Consider the following 20,998-nt stretch of genomic DNA (forward strand, 5'->3'; position numbering starts at 1 on the left):
GCGGGAGCGCAGCCGGAGCCGGAGCCGCCGCGGAGCTGCGAGCGGCGCGTCTGCAGCGCGGGGACCGCGCGGGGCTCCGCGCCTTTTCTACAGCCCCTCTGACATCATGTCCTGCCCCGCCGCCATTGGCTGCGCCGCGCCCGGGCCGCCGGCATGTGCTCGGGGCCGGGCGGTGTCCCCGCGCTGTCCCCGCGCTGTCCCCGGGCGCTGTCCCCGCGCTGTCCCCGCGCTGTCCCCGGGCGCTGTCCCCGCGCTGTCCCCGCGCTGTCCCCGGGCGCTGTCCCCGCGCTGTCCCCGCGCTGTGTCCCCGCGCTGTCCCCGCGCTGTCCCCGGGCGCTGTCCCCGCGCTGTCCCGGCCGCCCGGGCATCGCGAGCGCTGCCGCGTCCCGCTCGGAGCTTGGCGTTTGTCGCCCGGTGACCGTCGGCGACGTGTCGGGCCATGGCGCTCCGAGGATGCTGTGGGGCACAGCTCCTCCAGCGCGCGAGAAGGAGGCGTTCGAGAGTTTGTTTCGCCATACCCCGAACATCTATGACCAGCTGAATGCGCCCAATAAGTCTCATTATGAAAAATATTCTCTGTTAGAATATAGTAACTTGAGTCACTCCAGTTTGTGACCAAAGGCCTCTTGCATCTCTCATTTCCAAGTAGACTGTAAGAAAACCAGGCCAGGAAGGTCTCTGAACTTGGGGAAAAGCTTCAGAAACTCTCCAGGAAAAACAAAGAGTGCACAGGGAGACTGTTCATGGTACCTAAATATTTATCCAGGAGGTGGGTAGTAAGGAAGGACTAATTAGTATTAAAGATGTCAAATATCGCACCTCTAATTATGTTAGCAAAGGTAGCACAACGGAAGGCAAATGTGAATGCACATCTGAGATCATGAGACTCGCTGCCTCATCCGTGACTATGAATTATTACATCACTCTGCTCATTCCCATCAGGTGTTGTTTTCTGACAGAGTGATTTGCCTCTTACAGGTGTAGTGCAGTTAAGATTATCCTTGCTAAAACTGGAATTCTTCTGTTTATAGCCCAACTTCGCTGGGTTTATACACTCCATTCTTACAATAATTGACGCTTCTTATCATCTTTCTGTTGGGATTGCTCTGAGTGGTTAAAGTCATTTGCATGTCACAGAGGAGAACAAAGTGTCTCTTGTAGAAATGCATATGAAATAGCCACAAAGACCCCTCAAGAAACCATACAGAATGCAAGCTAATTTGGCATCTGTGGGAACTATCCAAAGTCTGTCCTAAAATCAAACCTTGGAAACAATGGAAGTTCATATTTGAATTCAGGTTAGAATCCTGCAGCACCATTAGTGGTTCCGTATGGTATTTATCTTGATAAAATCATCTTTCCCTTCCTCCGTACAGTTGCGAGAGGTTTTCAAGCCCCGTCTGTGCTGGGAGCTTTGCCTCCAGGAGCAGCTGTGGATCATTGCTCACCGGACACCACGGAGCCCGTGGTGGGACAGCACTGGCTCACCTTTGCTCAAGCACTGCTGCAGATACCCTTCTCACAGCTGTGTACCGTACTACCCTCAAATGTTCTAGTACCAGATTAATTGCCTATCACTGAATTGATTATGTACTTTTTGCAGTCAGGAAAGGTCATGGATTTGTACACTCTGACATTGCTAATTATCAAAAAGATTTTAGGTATTTAACAGAATTAAAGTACAGTATTTTATGTCACAGAATTGCCTCCGTGGATGGAACCAATAATACCAAGAGCGCACTGAAAAAGTATGGCACGGCCTCCAGTTCACAGGGTATCTCTGATTATCTTTTAATGGATATACAAACACAAGAAGACATCCAACCCTTGCTACCAAAACACAAGGAGAGTAACAGAATGTAAACATAAAGCTGCTAATGTACACACTGACACATGAATGGCATTTACATTGTTCAGAATAAAATCAAGGATACTTTCAAATAATGAGCCACAGAAAAATTGCTGGAGCAAAATCGTCTTCAGAATGAAACACAGGCTCATCTGAAATGAGAGTTTTTTCATTAAAAAAATGGTGCAGCTAATAATAAAGTCTTTTAACCTGTATTTTGTTATAGGTGACAGGTGAACAAATCACAGGTCTTGAGTTTCTCTACCCTGCCTCTCTTGGTAACGTCATCTCCAGTACCATCTGCTACCTACCAGACAAACAGACCAACCACATAATGAGGTACCAGCTTCCACCCAGCTACCGTGACTAAATCAGAACAAAAGATTCAACGCCTCCTTCAACAAAGGAACACAAGTCTAAGCTGTCTTTGCTAATTGCTGGGTTTCAGGTTGTCTGTTACAGATTTTAAGTGAGCTACAAACTTCCATCAAATACTTATAGCTGTTGGATAAAGATACTAAGAATAAAAGATAAATGGAAGCAAAAGGTAAGAGAGAAGAGAAGAAAGCTTAGAAAATAAGCAACTACTTATGGTAATTTAAGGACTGTGCAATAATATAAACATGAAAGACCAAGGGGCAGAGTGATTGATATCTCATATGTTTTCGATGCCCCTACGGTTATTAGACTGCAATATATGGGAACATACAATAAACTATGAATTAAAATGTAATTGTAGCTTCGGGCATCTTCTTCATTGTCTGCTGTGGTGTTATGTCTTCATGCACCGTGATTGACAAGGTGTAATTAATCATCTTACTCAGTTGTAAATATGGGCACCCTTCACAGTAGGCATCAGGAAGTGTGTACCAGCAAAGGAAGCAATAGTTGACGCTGAGATACCATTAAATCAAAATCAGAACGCGTATATGTTCAGAAATGTGTGTTTGGTGTGATGCTGTTATCGTTTATTTCTCAAATACTGTACCAACAGATTTACTTGATTTGCAAGTTAACTACAACATTAACCAGTTTTATATATTTTGTCTCTTCTTCACTTTTATAGGCAATGATGTTGTTCTCCTAAAATGTGAGCCAGTTTGCTTCCTGTCAGCAAGTGGAGCTCAGCTCAGCTCTTCCTCTCCCCAGGTTGCTGCAGACAGACCAGCAGCTCCGTGGTCTCACTTGAAATGGTTCGGGCAAATTATTACTCCATTCATGGATCACCTTCTGCACTTCTTACATTCTGAGTTAGATACTTTGGGTCATTTTAAAGTGAAAGAGAATAATGAAATTATCCTAACAAATAACACTGTTCCATTTAAAAATAGGACATTTCTTGTCACCAATGCTGTCCCCAAATTGTAAATGAATGTCTTTTAAAAGATTTTTTTCAGTATTCCAGGGTAGGAAACATGTTATATCTGTTTATTTTTGTAAATGATTGCTATCCTTAGCTAGTTAGTACAGAAATGGTGTCCGAGTCATGAGAAATTAAGTGGTTTGTCTCAGGAAAATTTGGTGGTATGCATGTTTTTGATGCACGAAGAGCTGCTGAATGAATAATTGGCCCCTATTTAATGTCCTCTGCTTTAAAGCTGTCTAGTACATTTGCTGTTTAAAAAAATGTCTTTCAAAGCTGTTAAATATGTAACAAAAAGAGGTTGCTCTCCCCATTCTGACATGAACAAAGCCATACAGTGAGCTGCCTGAGGTACTTCCAGCATGGGATTAATTACAAACACAATCATAAATGGAAATTTTCAAAGTTTTTAGATTCTTTTTCTTTGCAATACCAGCTGATGAGTGTTTGATAAACACATGCAGTAAAAATATCAGTTCAGGAATTAGCTACTAAATATTAAGCCAAGCATTTTTCAGAGAGTATGGGATCTGTTGGATCTCTAATTCCACCATTTACCCCTGATGGAGTGAGATCTCTGGCTGTCTTCAGAAGCAAACCGAGCTTAAAACAGGAGTGTGCTCTCAAGAAGATGATCGACTAAGAATGTGTTTTATTTTGATTTGAAAAACCGTCAATCACAGATAAAAAAGACCAAATGCTATTTTTATATATATTAGCTAACTGTATTTGTCTGGTAAACCAGGCATATGCAGGAAAGAGAAAAAATAGAGTTTAAAAGGAAAATATTCTGAAGGTTTTGCCCAGATGTTGTGCTGAAATTGTTGTTCCCTGGTACAAGCAATTGATTTCAGAGGAAAACACAAGCACGTATCTATAGATGTGAGAGAGAAGTAAGATGTCCAATGTCTCACATATTTCAGTTTATATAGCCACAGCTATTTAAACAATTCCAAAACTGCCTCTACGGGTGTCAAAGAGGGAGGGAAATCTTCAACCACATGATCTTCTCTCCAGAGTCCTGTTAAATCCACTGAACTTAAAACAGAACAAGAAGTGTGAAATATGGGTTTGAACATGTTATGTCAGAAATGTAAAGGTTGGAAGCCTTTTTAGTAACCGATATTAATATTGTATTAAATGTTATGAAAAGGTAGGTGTTGGAGAGAAGGGCTGGGCTCATGTGCAATTTTGTCAAGGTTTTTATCTGTGATTATGATTCCAGATGTATCTATTCCCTGAGGACAAAAATGAAGTAAAGTTGGCATGTGACATGTGTTTTAAGGTGTTTGGCACAGTTTCCCAAAGTGATGACAAAATGTTCATTTTTATTACAGTGAATTGGTAAAGAAAACACGATTCTGAAGGTCAGTAGCTGTATATTTACCATCGCTTTGGAGATTTATTTTGGGGAATATACATATTTGGTGATGTGCGTAGATCTGATTGCCTGACAAGCATCTACCATAACAAATAATGTAAATACAGTAACTTTTACAGAATATGAAGTGCTAATTACTAGAAATTCAGTAAATTCATGCGCAGAACATGGCAAAGATGGCAAAAATGTCTCTTTTTTGCATCTAGTAGTGTAGCTGCTTCTTATTAGTTTTTTTTAATCTGTTTACTGCACACTAATCTTATTGCTCTACAGTTAGAGCTCCAATAATTGTAGCAAGGTCCTTTGTAGGAACACGTTTTTAATGTAAACGGACAGATTTTTATATTTTTTACCAAACTGGGGAAGGTTTCTCTTTGGGTGAAGTCTGTTTCCCAAACGCACGTAGGAGCTGAGCTAAGAGCTCCTGTGGCTGCCCGCTCCCCCCGTGCTGTCCCTGCAGCCCCTGTGTGTGCAGCAGCCCCGCAGCTCCATGCTGGCAGCAGGGCACCCCGGGCTGCAGGAGCAGGCAAACACTCCCTCATAAACCTTTTACAAGTCCAGCATCCACCAATCCGCGGGCTCTGGGAGCCTGCCCCGATTGGGTGTAGCAGGGATTTGGTAAACACGGCTGCATAACAAAAACAAGGTTTGTAGGGAAAAGACTCCAATCGTACTGCTTCCTTTGAATATTCAGAGCCTAAGAATATGATTAATTCCATACTTTATGAGTAAACTTCCCCAGCTCTGGATCCATCTGCAAATATTCAGAGCGATGTGCTCAATACATTCCTTTCTGTTCTACAACCACATTTCTTCGTGAATTTAACCACATCAGAAAGCACTTCAGATTTCAACACAAATATTCAATGCATTTAATGTAAGGAAGCTTCCTTTATTGGAGGTGATTTGGAACATTTTGTATTTTATAGGTATATTTAAGAGGTTAGCAGTAGGGGGGAATCGTCTGTGGAAAATCTGTCTACAGCTGAAATTCTTAGATGCAGAAGTGTTGCTGAAATGCCTAATACATTTACATTCTTTTGTTAAGTAGCTTACAGGACTATCCTCTTAGCTACCAGATACCCAGAACCTTTTTTTTTTTCTTTTTAAAGTCAAATAACATTTCTCCTCTTTCTTCTTATTTGTTATTTTCAGCAGTATATACTTGGTTCGGGGTTTTGTGTACCATTAGAGGTTTTTCATTTTTGCTGGCTTCTTTACTTTTTTAATCTATAATTTTGTTGTTCTTTTCAATAATCTTCTGCAACTTTATTTCATCTTTAGTGCATGCAAAGAAGCCCCTCATTGGCTAGTACATTACTGATAATGATTTACAAGTTTTCCCAGATTAATTTTCCATGGGGTAATTTTTTTCCCCAATATAACATAACTCCAATTAAAAAAAAAAAAAAGAATGCCAAAGGTTAAGGCATTTTATAATACAATTTGGAAATTAATTTCTGAAGTAGTTGTGTTTGTATTTTGAATTTAGAATCTATTTATGCTTCAGTATCAGAAAAACAATGTGTAGAGTTTAAAAATTAGCAGTCTGGTATTTTCCAGATATTGAAATGTGCCTGCCTAATGAAGGCAGAACACTTGCTCACTAGATTTATTTTAAAGCAGTGCTTTTAGATAGTCATAAATTAAAATGGCAGTTTTCAACTGGATACTTATTACTATTTTATTTGATATTTGCAAGATACCTGACCATTTAATATTTATCCTTTATTTCTCTGAGCTGATCTAATTGCACCTCTCTATTTTGCATCTATTTCTCTTTGCAAACACTACATTATTCACTCTCTCCTGTGCTTATTAAACAGTGCCACCTGCACCAAATGAAACAAAGCTTCTCCATCAATCTATCCCAGCTAAAGAACCCTGACTATATATTATAATTAATTGAAGCTCAATTGAACACTTGAGTCTGAACTAGATACAGTAACCTGAAAAAAACATTAAAAAATTAGGATGTACTTTAAAGAAATCTTTTAAATGAAAATGTTCACTCAAAACTGAGAACCTAACCTTGCACCAAGCACTCTTCATCAGCGCTGCACAGTACCTCAAGTAGCAATTAGCAGGTCCTTTAATTAATTAACTATTCCCTGTACATCACAGGGATTTTTGTGGCACTAACGTCATCCTTCATAAGTGAATACCAAATCCAGTCAATATTTTGTCACTCCAAACCCTTCTCTGGACTACCTGAATGCCACCGCCTGGCTCTGCAGAACCATTCCCAGCCCAGGAGCAGGTATGGACCGAGAGAAAACTTTGTGCTACAGCTGGGGAGCGGGGACAGACGGGGCTGCCACGGACAGGGACGCACGGGGCACCTCGTGGGCAAAAATTGGCAGCAAGGAGAGGTCAGAGAAGCTGCAAATTGAAACAGTGGCAATGGAATCTTATAAATGTACTTGAGTAAGGTGTTTTCTTTAAAAGCTGAACGTAGTGAGAACTTTGCGAGTGCTGGAGCTCTGCTGCCGTGCTGCCCCTCGCTCACACTGCCCGCTCCCAGACAAGAGCACGTTAATTAAGTGGCAGGTCAGACACGAGAAGGTGAGAGGGCATTTCCCACCAATCCGGGACGTTTTGCCCATTTTATACTTTGCAAACTTTTTATATAAGCGTGGCTGATTCTTTTCAATGCAATTCTCATTTGGAAAATATTAAGTAATTTTAAGGGAATTACCACCTGAAAACGAGGCACAAAATTCGTATTGCTGGTTTTAAGATTTCCAAAGATACAGTATGTAAATTTGTTTATATAAATATGTATAAGATATATCACAGTATGAGGCTGTGTGTGTGTGGATGAACATATGTGTGTGTAACCATCTATCTATTTGCAGATTCAGACACAGACATATGTTATAATTACTTAGAGACAAATATCTGCAGAAATAATTCTTTGTGTTCAGTAGTTTTCTTTAATGTGCAGTAAGTTTCTCTTCAGAGATTTCTGTGTTCAGGAAAGATCTTATGAATTTATGTAATGTATAGTATTATGAAATCAAATAAAGTATGCCTTGTATGATTTTGCAAGAATTATACATTAGCATTCTCTTTCAACATGTGTAATATTTTGAATTATGCAACCAACTTAATAGATATTTTAAAAATAAACAATACATATGATGAACTTGTAGAAATACATACTGTAGAAATCTAAAGAAAGAAGAATTATTATTCAAATATTTTGAGATTTTTGCCAAATGACATTATAATTTAAAAACCCACCACATTTAATTTAAACTCTTCATGAAGAGTAATATGTATTCAATTACTAAAAGGTAGTAACTTACTGATCCCAGTAAGATTTGCTGTTTTCTAAGAGTAACAGAAATTTCCATTTTCACTCTATGGATTTTCCTGCATCACTGTTATTGCAACTTCAGTTAAAAAAATTTTGGCATGAGCAAAATGTAAAGTAAAATGTAAAGGTCAACTGATAAGCTATGATTGCATCTCTACTTTTGCTGTGTAAATCTGCTCTTATCAATAATTCACTATTCATGTTCTACAAAGGCTCTGTCTTTACATTTTTAATTAGCACTTAAAATTTTACAAAAATAATTTAAAAAGGGGAAATACTCTGGGCTCGGAGTCTTTATGTCATCATTTACTACCCATTTTTTCCAATAGATTTGGCAAATGAATACTCTGTTTTGATACATCAATCTCAAACAAAGGTGGACTCTGATGCAATTTTTCACTGTTCATTTCCCTGAATCTTTTGGGATATAAAGAATCATGAACAAATACTTAACAGCCTGATCAATAGCCATTGACCATTTGGAGCCCCTCGCACCCTAACAAGCACAGCTTGATCATGTATATTTGATCATGTAAAATTTCAAAGCACCTTGATACAGCAGAGCAAGGATTTCTATGGCATCTCTGTGTTATTTCCTAAAGCACATATTTCCCATGATTTAGCTTTACCATTAATGAAAACTTACTGCACATCCATTTGATGAAGCTCAAGATCATGAATTTCAGTGTTATATATGCAGAGTATTTCATATGAATGGCAAATATAAAACACTATCCTAACATTTTAGGATAGGGAACTCTGGATGTGCCTATGGATTCAATGGACCCCAGAGTGCAAATCTAAAAAGCCCTATCGTTATAAATCTTGCATTCCTGTTAAGTGCTGGCATGCACATTACACTGAGGTGTGTTAAGTTTATTTTAGCAGAAAAATTGCAGCAAAAATCTTTCCCTTGACATCCTTTTAAATATATGTCCACATATGTATAAAATAAAAAATATTCACATTTGCAGCTGTGTTAGCCCTCAGCCTTATTAATATCATGGAAAGAGATAAAGATCTAAGCAAAAAATATTTACAGTGAAAAATTTCTCTGCAGAAGTTTATTATTGTTCATAATTCCACATCCAGTGTTTTTCACACAGGAATTTTTAGTTTATCATTAAAATATAACACTGATGCTACATTTGTATAGCTGCCTTTTCTGCTTATAATCATAATGTTTATTCTAACTTTCTGGGCTTATTATTTTAGACAGATATCAGTTTAATTAGCTTAAGCTGTCATACTCTAATAAATACAGACGGGTTGCCTGGTTCAGGAGGAGGAAGGTGGCTGCAGATTTCAGAAGCAAAGACAGTTAATGCCATGTACATTATCATGTAAACAGCAAAAGGACAAAAATAATTACCTGATAAACTTTCAATTTCTGACTCTCCCCTATATGCTTTCTGACCAGTTTTTCTATAGAAAATCCATTCAAATTAGGCAAGTCCTCTAAATATCTGCAGCATCTGCTGGTTCAGACACCTTCCTTTATGCAGAGTACCATTTTCATATGATAATACATGTAATATGATATAGAATGACAGAATGCATGACAGTTGCCCATAATACATAGAAAGTCACTCAAAGGACAGAAGCGACATTTGGATAATTAGCATCCATTGGGCAGTCAATCATGCGAATAGAAAAAACTGAACAAAACCCACAATGGAGTTAGAAAACAAAAGGGACCCTAGCCAGTCTCAGGATTAACTGCTCTAAAGCGATCTAAATGCTTTTGTATCTAAAGAACTGAGGCTCCCAGGGCTGCCCTGTTCCCCTCTAGATACCCAGGGAACTAATTGTGGCGATCAAAGTTAAAGCATTCTCTCTTCTTTATAGACTGCTAAATACACAGAAAAATTATTTCTCCATTCGTGTTCATTAAACTATTTTAAAGTTAAAAAACTGATGCCACGTTCTTTTGCCAAGTGAAATGAGCTAGGGTATTGAGATTGTCCTGCTTTTATGAGAACACAACAGACCTTTTAATTTAAACTCTGCCTTTGTTTGATTAATATTATTTTGCTGTTGTCCAGTCTGCTATCTCTTTCTTTTTGGATAATGAAGGCAATTGTCATTAGAAACTCCTGTGTGAGAAAAACCTGAACACAGGAATAGGAATAATAATAATACAAAGCCCATTAACAAAATTAAGCAGGAAAGGTTCCACAATTTCTTAGTAGCTTCCACTTCATAAAAGAAATAAAATATTTTGCCATTCAATATATGCAGCTCAAAATATTTCCTTTCCCCAGATTAGGTGGAAGATAAGGGCAGCCTCCTTTAAAGCTCCATCTAACAGAAGAGAAAGAGAAAGAGAAGAGATACAGAGAGAGCCCCAGGATGTGGAAAGTCATGAAAATACCTACCCTGGAGACAGTATTCCCATAGGATCCTTTTCATACAAATTCCAACTTGCCTAATGCCCTTAATGAATGAAATAAAAAGAGAATTCAGAAAGGCCCATGCTGATGGCTCCTGCTGGAAAGTGTGTGGTTTAAGGCATAGCTGCAGCAGTTCTGGGAGGGAATCAGCTCCGGTCCCCATCAGCCAAGCAGACAGGAATCACTGGGGCGAAATCTTCCCCCTCACACATTTGCAATTGACTTGAAATAACATCACGACACCTTTGGATAATTGACGCCTTCTTACCTTTCGTTGTCCTTTGTAATTAATATTTGTAGATCTAGAGGTTTCTGCCAGCCACAGATAACAGGAAGGTGGAAGGGGTGGGGAGACAGAGTGTGTGTGTGTGTGTGTGTGTGTGTGCGTGAGTGTGTGAGTGTGTGCGAGAGAGACAGAGGCAGAGGGAAGGAGAGAGGCAGAGAGAGCCTTTGGTTGTGTCTCTGCTTGGGGAATGGAGTGCTGGTGTATTTGTGTGGATGTGGACTGGGGGCTTTGCAAACCTCTGGAGTTCTAAAGGCAAGACAGAAAGTGAGAAGTAGGATGAGCTGGATGTCCCCTGTCAGTCCTTACAGAGTTTCAGCAGCCGTGACCTTAACCCTTTTGCTGTGTGTCAGCCCCAACTGCAGCCCCCTTGCCCAGCTGCTGTGCCAGCCTCCCGACGAGGAGAAGGGAGAGGGGACAGCAGAGGTAAGGAGGCAGAGAGAGATTGAGATCAGAAGGGCTTTTCGCCCAGTCAAATGGGCCTCTGGTGACAAATCAATCACGGCCCTTTCAAACCAATGGTGCTGCCAGTCTCCAGCTCACCAAGCCCTCCCAGCCTCCCCCGGCTCCTCGGGCTCTCCTACATGACACTCAGCTGATGACGGGGGCTCCAGTCAGAGCAGGGCTGCTTTTTACAGGTTGATTTGGTCATTAGCATCATTTCTTCTCTATCTCCCCCTCTTGTTCTGTCTTTACCTACCATCTATTTATTTATTAAATGTTGAAAACTAATATTAGAAGAGGGATTGAGATAAGCAGAAACATTTGCAAATAAGTTGGTATACTGCTTTGCTAAAGGAATCCAGATTTATCTTTTTATTTGATTTTGTACTCTTAGGAAGAGCTACCTATTTTAATGTAATGAGTTGATCTGATCAGTATAATCAGGGACAAAGAAAGGAGGCCTTACAAGATGCTCACTTCACCTCCTCCTTCCCTTTATTTATTTTACACCAATAAAAACTGGCTTTGGTGATTTTTCCCGCTACACCCATAGGACAGGAATTATTTTTCAATTTTCTTTTTTTGCAGACATTTGTTAAAATATGATATTAGGTCCCTTTTAAAGCTATGAGGAAGTTCCTTATCTGAAAAAAAAAATTGCATTGCCACTGAAATTCTTGTATTTCAAGGAGAGTACACTAATAAATCTCTAAATGAGGTAGGAAAAATCCCTCAAAAATTGCTACTAAATCCTAATAAGTACTTCTTTCAATGCTGACTTTATTCTGAATATCTGAAAAAATATTTAAAGCTGTTTTAAAATAATAGAAGAAGAGGGCTTAAAAGTTTAGGAAGAACAAAGTACTCTTTTACAGATTTTGTGATCGTAGGAATTGCATTCTCTGTTTCCTCCTCTCTTCTCTCCTTGCCACGCCCCTCCCTCCAATTCCTAATACATAGGGGAAAAAAAAATCAAAACAAAGTCTTAACAGAGAATATCTTGCTCTGTTTAAGTCTTCTTTAACCTTAATCCCTGGAATAAAATCCTCCTACACCCCCCAAAAAAAGAATATTGTACGTTAAGGAAAAGGGAGCAGTCCCTTCTCATCCTCGCTCCCGTCCAGTGCCAACCTCTTGGGCTGCAGCCAGGGATGGCAGTGCATGTCTTAACTCACAAATTTACATGTTGGCCATCTGAGAGCAACTGGCCAGTGTGCAGTGGGGTGGGAAAGAGGGATGATGGAAATGTGCAGAATGGAGCCCCGCTCTACCAGGCTCTGTAAAAAGAGCCTGGGTCAGACACAGTGGCATCAAGAAATAGCACAATATACTCAAAAATGTCTCCCCTGTCTCCTTTCTACCATGAGTGAACTGTGCAAAACTGAAGTGCATTGCAGGCAGCAGTGTGGGGTGCTGAACAGCCTCTAGCTGGAGAGTACTTCAGTCTTTATCTTCAAAGCTGTCCTGTCAAATACAAGGTCTTTTAAACATCAGAGGGATAAAGTTTCTGATTCTGAAGAGTTCGTTTTCCTCTTGGTTTTCCTCAATCAGAAGTTAAGCCCATACGACCCCCACAGTAAGCTGGCTCTGGGATTGCTGCCCTGCTACTTGCCCCATGATTTGGGGATGCTTGGATAGAGCAATCTTGATTTCCTCACTGTTTGTTGAGTTCCGTTTTCTTCATGTTAGTTCTTTCTTCCATCTTACGTGTCTTGAGGCTGTTGCTGTGCGGCAGTGAATTGAATCTTCTGAACTTTAAAGAAAATTGTGGCTGGGACCTGGAGAATATTCATCTGTTGCAGAAAATGCTGAAGTCTGAACATGTGAGAATTGAACTAATGAGTTTTCCCCTCATTTCAATCCCTCAGTCTCTTTTTTTACCATACCTTAATTGCTGTGTTTTCTGACAAAATAATCCTAGCTCCTAAAAAAATTTAAATGTGCATCTTCATTTCATTGCTTGTACTTCCTTCTACCAATATAATAAAAGAAATTAAGATGATTTACAAAATAATGTGCCTTTCTGTCATCTTACTGTCAATACGTAAGCACAACACTGAAATCTAGTTGATTTCCAAAATGAAAATTCATTACATTTCTGGAAACTTGAACAATCAGCTCCGTGCATTTTAATTAGATTGTCTGTTTTTTCATTTATTACTAATACGGTCCTCTTAACTATGATTTATTTGTTAAACAAAGTGCCATAATCCGTCACTTATTCATCTTAATTTCAGCAAAATTAAAGTAGTCGCTGTTATATTACACCTAATTGCACTTGCAATGAAAAGAACGGAGATGTTAATCAAAATAAATTGAAGATAAACAATAAAATCATTAAATCTTTGCTGCAGTAAGTGTAACTAATCAGTTTTGACTTGAAGCGACCGAACACAAATAATGAATCTGTCAGTGAAGACGCGCTCATTAAATCCAGCCTGGTCCGCCCGGGTCCCGCCGGCACCCCCGGCCCCGCAGCCTGCGCCGCTCCGAGGGCAGCGCCAGGCAGGGGCCAGCGGGTCCCGGGCAGGGCAGGGTGCCCACAGCCTGCCCTGCGCTCAGGCGGGGCTGCAAACGCCACAGGTACGCAGGAACCCCTGCAAGCACCGCGCCAGCAACAGGGAAACGTTCTTTGTTTTATTCACCACCAGCAGGGCAGAGATTAGAACAAGGGGGGGAAAGGGAAATGAAACCCAGAAACTCAGAGGTAGGAAGCACTTGGTTTTAAAACTTATTAGGAGTATTAGTTTCATAGCAGAGCAATGTAGTTGGCATTGTGTTGAACAATATGTTAAATAACATGTTTTGCAGTAGTACGAAATACTGATTATAGTCCTCTGCTATCCCCATGGAGTAGGGACAATGCCTGGATTAGCAACAGAAGCTGTTCATGTCCTCATTGTCTTTCCACCAGTTACCACTTCTGGCCTCACCACCTCGTTACAAGGGGCAAAATGGGCACTCCAGTTATTTCCAAATATGTTGTTACACTGGAAAGGAGTCCTGTATCTGAGCAGCCTGGTGAGCTGAGCTAGAGCAATCAGCACTTTCTACTTCAGCTTTTAAATTGTTGACTTAATGATTTCAGTTTCCCCAATGGAGTATTTGTGAGTAATCACTGGTTAGCAGGAATTTATGTGGCAAGGAGCAATTTCTCTTAAAATAGTTTTGTGCGATACGCCTTTGTCTGATCTGAGCCAGCAACTCAGTGCAGATATAAAACACAGACAGTGGTCCTTGCCTTTACTCACACTGAGCAAAGTCATTATTTGCTTGAACAGTTATCAGTTCCTAAGCAGAAGATACTGTTTTGTATTTTTATGTTTCCCCTCCTTGTATTTTATCAATCATTTTACATATTTACAAATCTTACTGTGCTCTTTTCTGATCATGTACTTAAGTAATATAATTCAGCTTTAAGTGTTGATCAGCACAAAGGATGTCTGCCTGGCTCCTGGGATCAACATAACCAATTAACATTTTACAATGCTAATGCTTTCTCCTGTATTTTAAACAGTGGTCAGTACAAATAAGTGATAGTTTAACAGTTAATATGCTCTAGCTTAAGTATATTTGAGAATGACACAGATTTTTAAGCTTATTTTTTACTGTCTCTGGATAAGAAATGGACAAGATAACCTGGTGCCCTCTGAGCAGGAGGCTAATTTCATCTCAGTTTTCTTTCTTTCTTTCTTTCTTTCTTTCTTGCTTGCTTTTCTTTCTTTCTTTCTTTCTTTCTTTCTTTCTTTCTTTCTTTCTTTCTTTCTTTCTTTCTTTCTTTCTTTCTTTCTTTCCCTCTCTCCCTCTCTCTCTCTTTCTTTCTTCTCTTTCTTTTTCTCTTTCTCTATCTATAGTTCATATTTGAGTCATATCAAAAGACAATTATCATGGGACAACCCCCCAAATTCAGGGTTGGATGACTACAAAGCAATTTTCCCCTCTGTTTTTCTCATACTAGTGTGATTTGATATCTGTGAATAATTACCCTTTATTTTTTTAATAAAAAGTCTAGCTGATGGACCTTTTAGTTTCAGTTCTGCATTTTTCCAGCATTTATAATGTTTAACTTGGGACTTGACATCTCTCAAGGTGCTCATTTGGAATGATTTATATGGGCTTTGTTAATTCAGTGGCAGGTGGGTAATTCTAGAAATTAAATATTACCTGGTTTTTATTGATATAAGCACTTAACAGAAGTAGTAAACATTACTATTCCTAATTTCTAGGAAAGGTAATAAAAATATAAACTGAAAAGTGGCTAGCAGGATAGGAACCAGGTAAGGATAAAAAAATTACCGAAAGGATGGACCTGATCCTTCGTTAGCCAAAAACTCCTAGAGACTGCAGTCAAAATCTGCCTTGAATGAAAATGATCAAGGGCTTTGGAGCTGTGGCCTGTATAAAGTTAATCTGAGAATCTTCTTCCAGTTGCTTTCAGCAGGTCTGTAAAAAATATTCCCCAATACAAGTGGCACTAATTGGACCCCATGTTGGGAGGCTTTGCAGAGGAGCTCACGACTGAATGGGCCCTGGCAAGTGAACTCCCTCTCCTGCCTGGATGCGGCTCCTCCAGGTCACAGTCGCAGCCCCCCGGGGGCGATGCACAAGGTCGCGTTTCCTTCACTGCTGCTCTACCTTTGCTCCAGTGAGAATACTGCCATAGTCAGGCTTCTCAATGTATTACCTTCTGCTGGCTCGATATTTCAACTACCCTTTGAGGGCTTTTTGGGTTTTTTTTTTTTGTTACTGTAAAGTGTTTTGGACTTTCTTCAAGTTAAATACATTTTCAAACCAGAAGCATTGACCATACATGGTGAGAAGCTGAATGACATGCAGTACGGATATAGTGATTAAGGAAAGAGTGGGGGAAGACTGCGGAGCAGGAAAGAGGGCAGAAATTCTGTTTAGTCCCATTCTGAACAGCAGATGACGATGAGTTATCTACGAAGACATTTCAAGAAGACAAAGTGAGATTTCACTTTCACAAACAGGAGAAGACAGGTTCAGAATAAATAAGTGGATCTGACAATTGAGAACATTGTCAGATGATAGCTGAATCTGTTTGACTGTGAGATTACACTGAAATAAGACTGGATTGGAAGGGGGACAAGGCAGCAAAAAATATAATTCCGCTGAATATCTTCAGAGAGTTGGAGATGTGATGTCAGGATGAAGGATAAGTGTAGAAATTATTACAGAGGCAACTGAAGAACCATGAAAAGACAAGGTCAGGGAAATCAAGAAAGACAAGACGTCAAAATCTAGAATTCAGTCAAAAATTCCGAATGATGAAATGTAAAGGCGGACAAAATTGGAATAGTGTTTCTCAGCTTTAACAGAGAAATCTGTGCTGTACACAGATCAGCCTACCTTGGGTATTCACCTCTTAGAGAGAAAGCCTGTGTGCACGTAACACAATTCTCATTCTAGATCTCTAACCCCTGTCCCACAGCCAGACACGCATGCCTTCTCATTCTACTGCTGGCTTCCCCTGAGACCATTTTTAGTTGGAAATGAGTACATTTTAAAACACTGAAACAGCTTTGTAGATTTGGAGGTCACTATACTGGAGGGCTGGAGAAGCATGTCCTTTCAGAACAGGCCTCTGAATTCTGATCACATCATTCTAACTTAAGGGATGGGCAATTTTGTTTTAACGAGTTTATATTTCTTATGTATACAGATCTCTGTGCTGACATTTCCAGATTACCCTTCGCACCTTTTAGGGGATAAATGCTTTCTACTTTACTGTGTGTACTGGTTTTAATCAGATTGTCTGTTCTTGTTGGTAGTTCAGAAATTTCTGTTTGAAATCCCCTTAGAATTTATTTATTTACTTTCCAGTCTTAGGAGCATGTTTTTAATTAATTTATGAATTTGCTCCAGCACATCTTTTAATTCCTGTGCTTGACAAAACCTCTTCTATATTGCATAACAGGAGAAAAATTAGTATGTCTATTTTACCCCTAAATTCTGTGTGGAAATGCTAATGTAAACAAGTCATTTACGCTCATGTCAGTGTCACTGCATTCTCATTAGTTTTCTTACTTTTCTACCAAATAGCCCACTGGACTTATAAAATGTCGTGCAGGCTTGCTGGTTCTTAATACTTGAAAAAATCTTATTTTCATGTCAGGCTATCTGCTCCTCAAATCCTCTGTCATCCTTCTAATCTCCACTGGGTATCTTAGCCACTGTGTTTTATCCCTATTGACTTCACAAGTTATAATTTTACCTTCAGAAAAATACATGTTTGACTATAGCCTTGGTGAACCTTCCTGCAGCCCTCTGGCTTGTTTTTGCTTGTCAGCGTCCGTGTTTGTTTGGGATTATGCGTACCTTCTGCTACCCTGTTATGGTTGCTCAAGTAGCCTCCATGCTGAGTCGAAGGATTTTAATTTCCTCACTTCTGACTTTAGGGTCTTTTTAACTAGCTTCCTCATTTTTTGTGCAATCTCTCCCCTGAGGATGTTGAAGTTAATTATATTGTGGTCACTATTACTTAGTGGTTCAGCTTTACTTACTTTATAAACTAACTCCTGTGTATTACTTGAGAGGCTTTTCTTGACTTAGTTCTTTATAGCTCTACGATTAAAACAACGAACATATGTATCAAAACATTTTTTAACATCCTACAGGACTAACTGGAAAGTCTAGAAAAAGGTGAGTACTTACAGGGGAATTAATAACAAGGACCAAGAGCATTAACCCTGGTGAAATACCACCCAGTCTTCATTAGCTGTAAGAGCAGGACAAATCAAACCACATTTAACGATGGCTCCATTTAGAGGCAGCAGGACAGGAGCATACTGGTATCCCCACCTTATAATTTTAAATTATACCACAAAAGTGTCAGAACTAGACTCAAAAGAGCATTTCCAGCAGGATGTTATCCCCGTTTTAGAGCAAGGAAGCATATTTGCTGGCTTGCAGTACTGCCTATTTAAAGTTTCTCTGTTGAATTCAGAGGAGGTTGGTATTTGCTAGCTCGTGGTATCACCTCGTTATATCTTGATCATGTATAGTTGCAGTAATTACACAAATAAAATTGACTTTTTGTGAAGTATAAAGTAAGTGTCAGTGTCTAGGTAAGTGCACTTTGGGTTGTGTTTGGTTTTTACTCCCCAAAATGTAATGTGATCATTAGCACCAAAGAACTAATTAAAGTAACATTTAGAAATAAAGCACCACTCTTTTTTTTTTTTTTTTTAAACAATGTCTACAGATTCAGAAGAAAGCTATCCTGTACTGTGATACTGAAGGATAATGCTACACGTTTTAAAAAATTAAGTAAACTACAGACACCAACAATGACAATATAAAGACAATCCCCAACTTAGTCAAGAATCCCTGAATTCTTAATATGACCAGGCTTCTTTCCCCACCAGGTACAGGACATCAGACACATCTTATTTGAACTTCTTGGACAAAATGGGAGTACAAACAAGAATGGACAGATCTGGAACTTACTTACCCCAGTATCAATCAGGGGTAACGTTACTGATGTCTTCTGAACATCAAAGCAGGAAAATCAGTAAAAGAAATTTGCAGGCCATCAACTCCATTTTAAATATTGAAGTTCAGAACAGTTACTGCCTGCCTAGCACTAGCTGTTGCCAGAAAGGTAAGTTAGAATGTCATGCTTCAGCAATCATATGGAATCACACTTGTATAAAATGAGTATAAATTACATGAGACTCAGACCCTTACTATTCAATCACTGTTATGCTTTTGAAGATTGCAGAAATTTAAATATTTGAGCCATTTTCTACATAGCAACATGAACTAAATCTTGATTTTAACATTATACAGTTGAATTTCGATATCAACACATACCTTCCCATTGTTCAAACAACCAGCTTACATTACAGAAGTGCCACTTGATGTTTTCTTAATAACAATTTACAAATAATAGCTTATGACAACATGTTGTCTGATGACAACTTAATAAGTAGTGAGCCATCAATAGTTATCATGTTCCCCCCATCCTGTGGCAGAAAGGATAAGTGATTCCTCCTTAGAAGGGCAGTGAAGCTGACACTGCTAGTGGTCGTTTGATTTATGGTGATTGTAGTGATTACATTTGAAGCCTGTCTCAAAATATGCTTTAATTTTATATAAAAAAGTTCTTTTAATTGCTACTAGAAACTCTAAAATTAGGATCCCATCAACACTGTGAGATGGGGAAAACATGAAGAAAATAACACTGCCTACACCAATGCTTCATACCAAGATTTTATTATTCTTATTTCTAGAATGAGTGCCACAAAATAGAACATCATGCTTCGAATAATAAACATCATCAGGTTAGAAACACTGCATTTTATAAATTCCTTGTTCTTTTGTTCATTCATTCATTTGTTCACACATTCCTTTCTTTCTTCTTCTTCTTTTATCTCTTTCTTTTTCCTTCCCTCCCTTTCATGCTCCTACCAGCTTAAGCCGGGCACTACTGTACAAGAGTTTAGTATCATCTGAAGTAAGTACTTCCCTCTGCTCCAACAACTTACGTCTTGCTGTTCTGGATTTCTCCTAAGAATCCTTGTTCTTCCAGGCTCATTAGTAACTTAGAGGGACTTGAATGTAGCAGTCTGATTTACATCAGTGATCTTATTCCTTTCAGCTCAGGAGGGTTATCTTTTCTGTGACAAAGGCTATCACAGATATGAATAACTATTTTCATACTGGGCTTTTTTTCGTCTAGCTGGAATCACACCATCATAGATTTTGCCTCATAAATCCGACTTCACTTTATAGAGCAATAACACTACAGTCAGCACTCTGCCATCACAGCAAGGTGAACAGAGAAGAGTAACTTAGGTCAGTTGCTTCTTTATTATTGGCAGATGAAATAGTGTCTTCAACAGCTTCAGAGCAAGAACCAGGCAGGCAGTGTTTGTGCTGGGGAGGCAGAGCCATTCCAAGAAGCCAGAGCCAGAGCCAGAGGATTTTTGTGACATGCAAGGATGGGTCTATAAACCCCAGATCTAAGCAAACCACTGAGTAGGCAACACACTGTTACTACCTACCTAGTGTTAATTTAAAGCTGCTTGGGTGAAAATTTGGAGAATGAATTATGTGTGAGAGTACCAGGTAGCAGAAACACAGGAGTTCTGCTAACTCTGGTAGACTGCAGGAAGGGGAGGACAAACACTGTAAAGCCTATTCCATCTAGTTAGAACTGCATTAAAAAAAAAAAAAATTGGGACCAATGCTGCAGAACTTCCTCTGTCCCTTCGAAAGATGGGCATTTCCTGCTTTTCAAAAGATTTGAGTGTTTCACCATAGTTTTCTTTACTTTTCCTATGTTTTTTTCTTTAGTTCACCTCCTGGTGTTTTTGGTAACACACCACAGGTATGTTCATGGTGAGCTGGATATATTTTGGGTGCAAAACTGCTGTTATTGGCTAGAGAGTGCTCTGAGGTGAAGGTAAAAGCCTAACACATTTATAACAGGAAGAATTTCTTAAATTAGAGAAGGGCTGTGTTAGATGATACAGGCAAACAGATCCAGCAGGTGAGAACAAAAGTGATTATGGGGAAGATGCTGGCAGGAGACAGTGTAAAAATGGTCTCTGCACACACCAAATGTGAAACAACCAACAAAAAATGGCCACTCTTTTACCATAATACTTTTCTAAGCACTGACTTCCTGATGCCAAATGGGCTACTTCTCTCTTATGCAAACAATGGAATCAGTAAAGGGAAAATCCCCATTTTTCTGCCAGAAAAATCACTGCACAGTTAAAAACAAAACCCAGATAGTTCTCCTAGACTTTTTGCTAGTTTCCCCCTAAAATTAAATAACTGTTAATCATAAGAGATTCTGATGAGGAAGATGTCTGTTGAGAGACAGCAGCACAGGGAAATGTTTGCCATATTTAGATCTCCTTTCATTAAAAATGAAGAGGCCATTTCAGGTCAATCATCTTGAGCTCTTTTCTTTAGGGGAATGACTCTCCA

Source organism: Vidua macroura, chromosome 21, assembly GCF_024509145.1.
Source record: "Vidua macroura isolate BioBank_ID:100142 chromosome 21, ASM2450914v1, whole genome shotgun sequence".
NCBI lineage: Eukaryota > Metazoa > Chordata > Aves > Passeriformes > Viduidae > Vidua > Vidua macroura.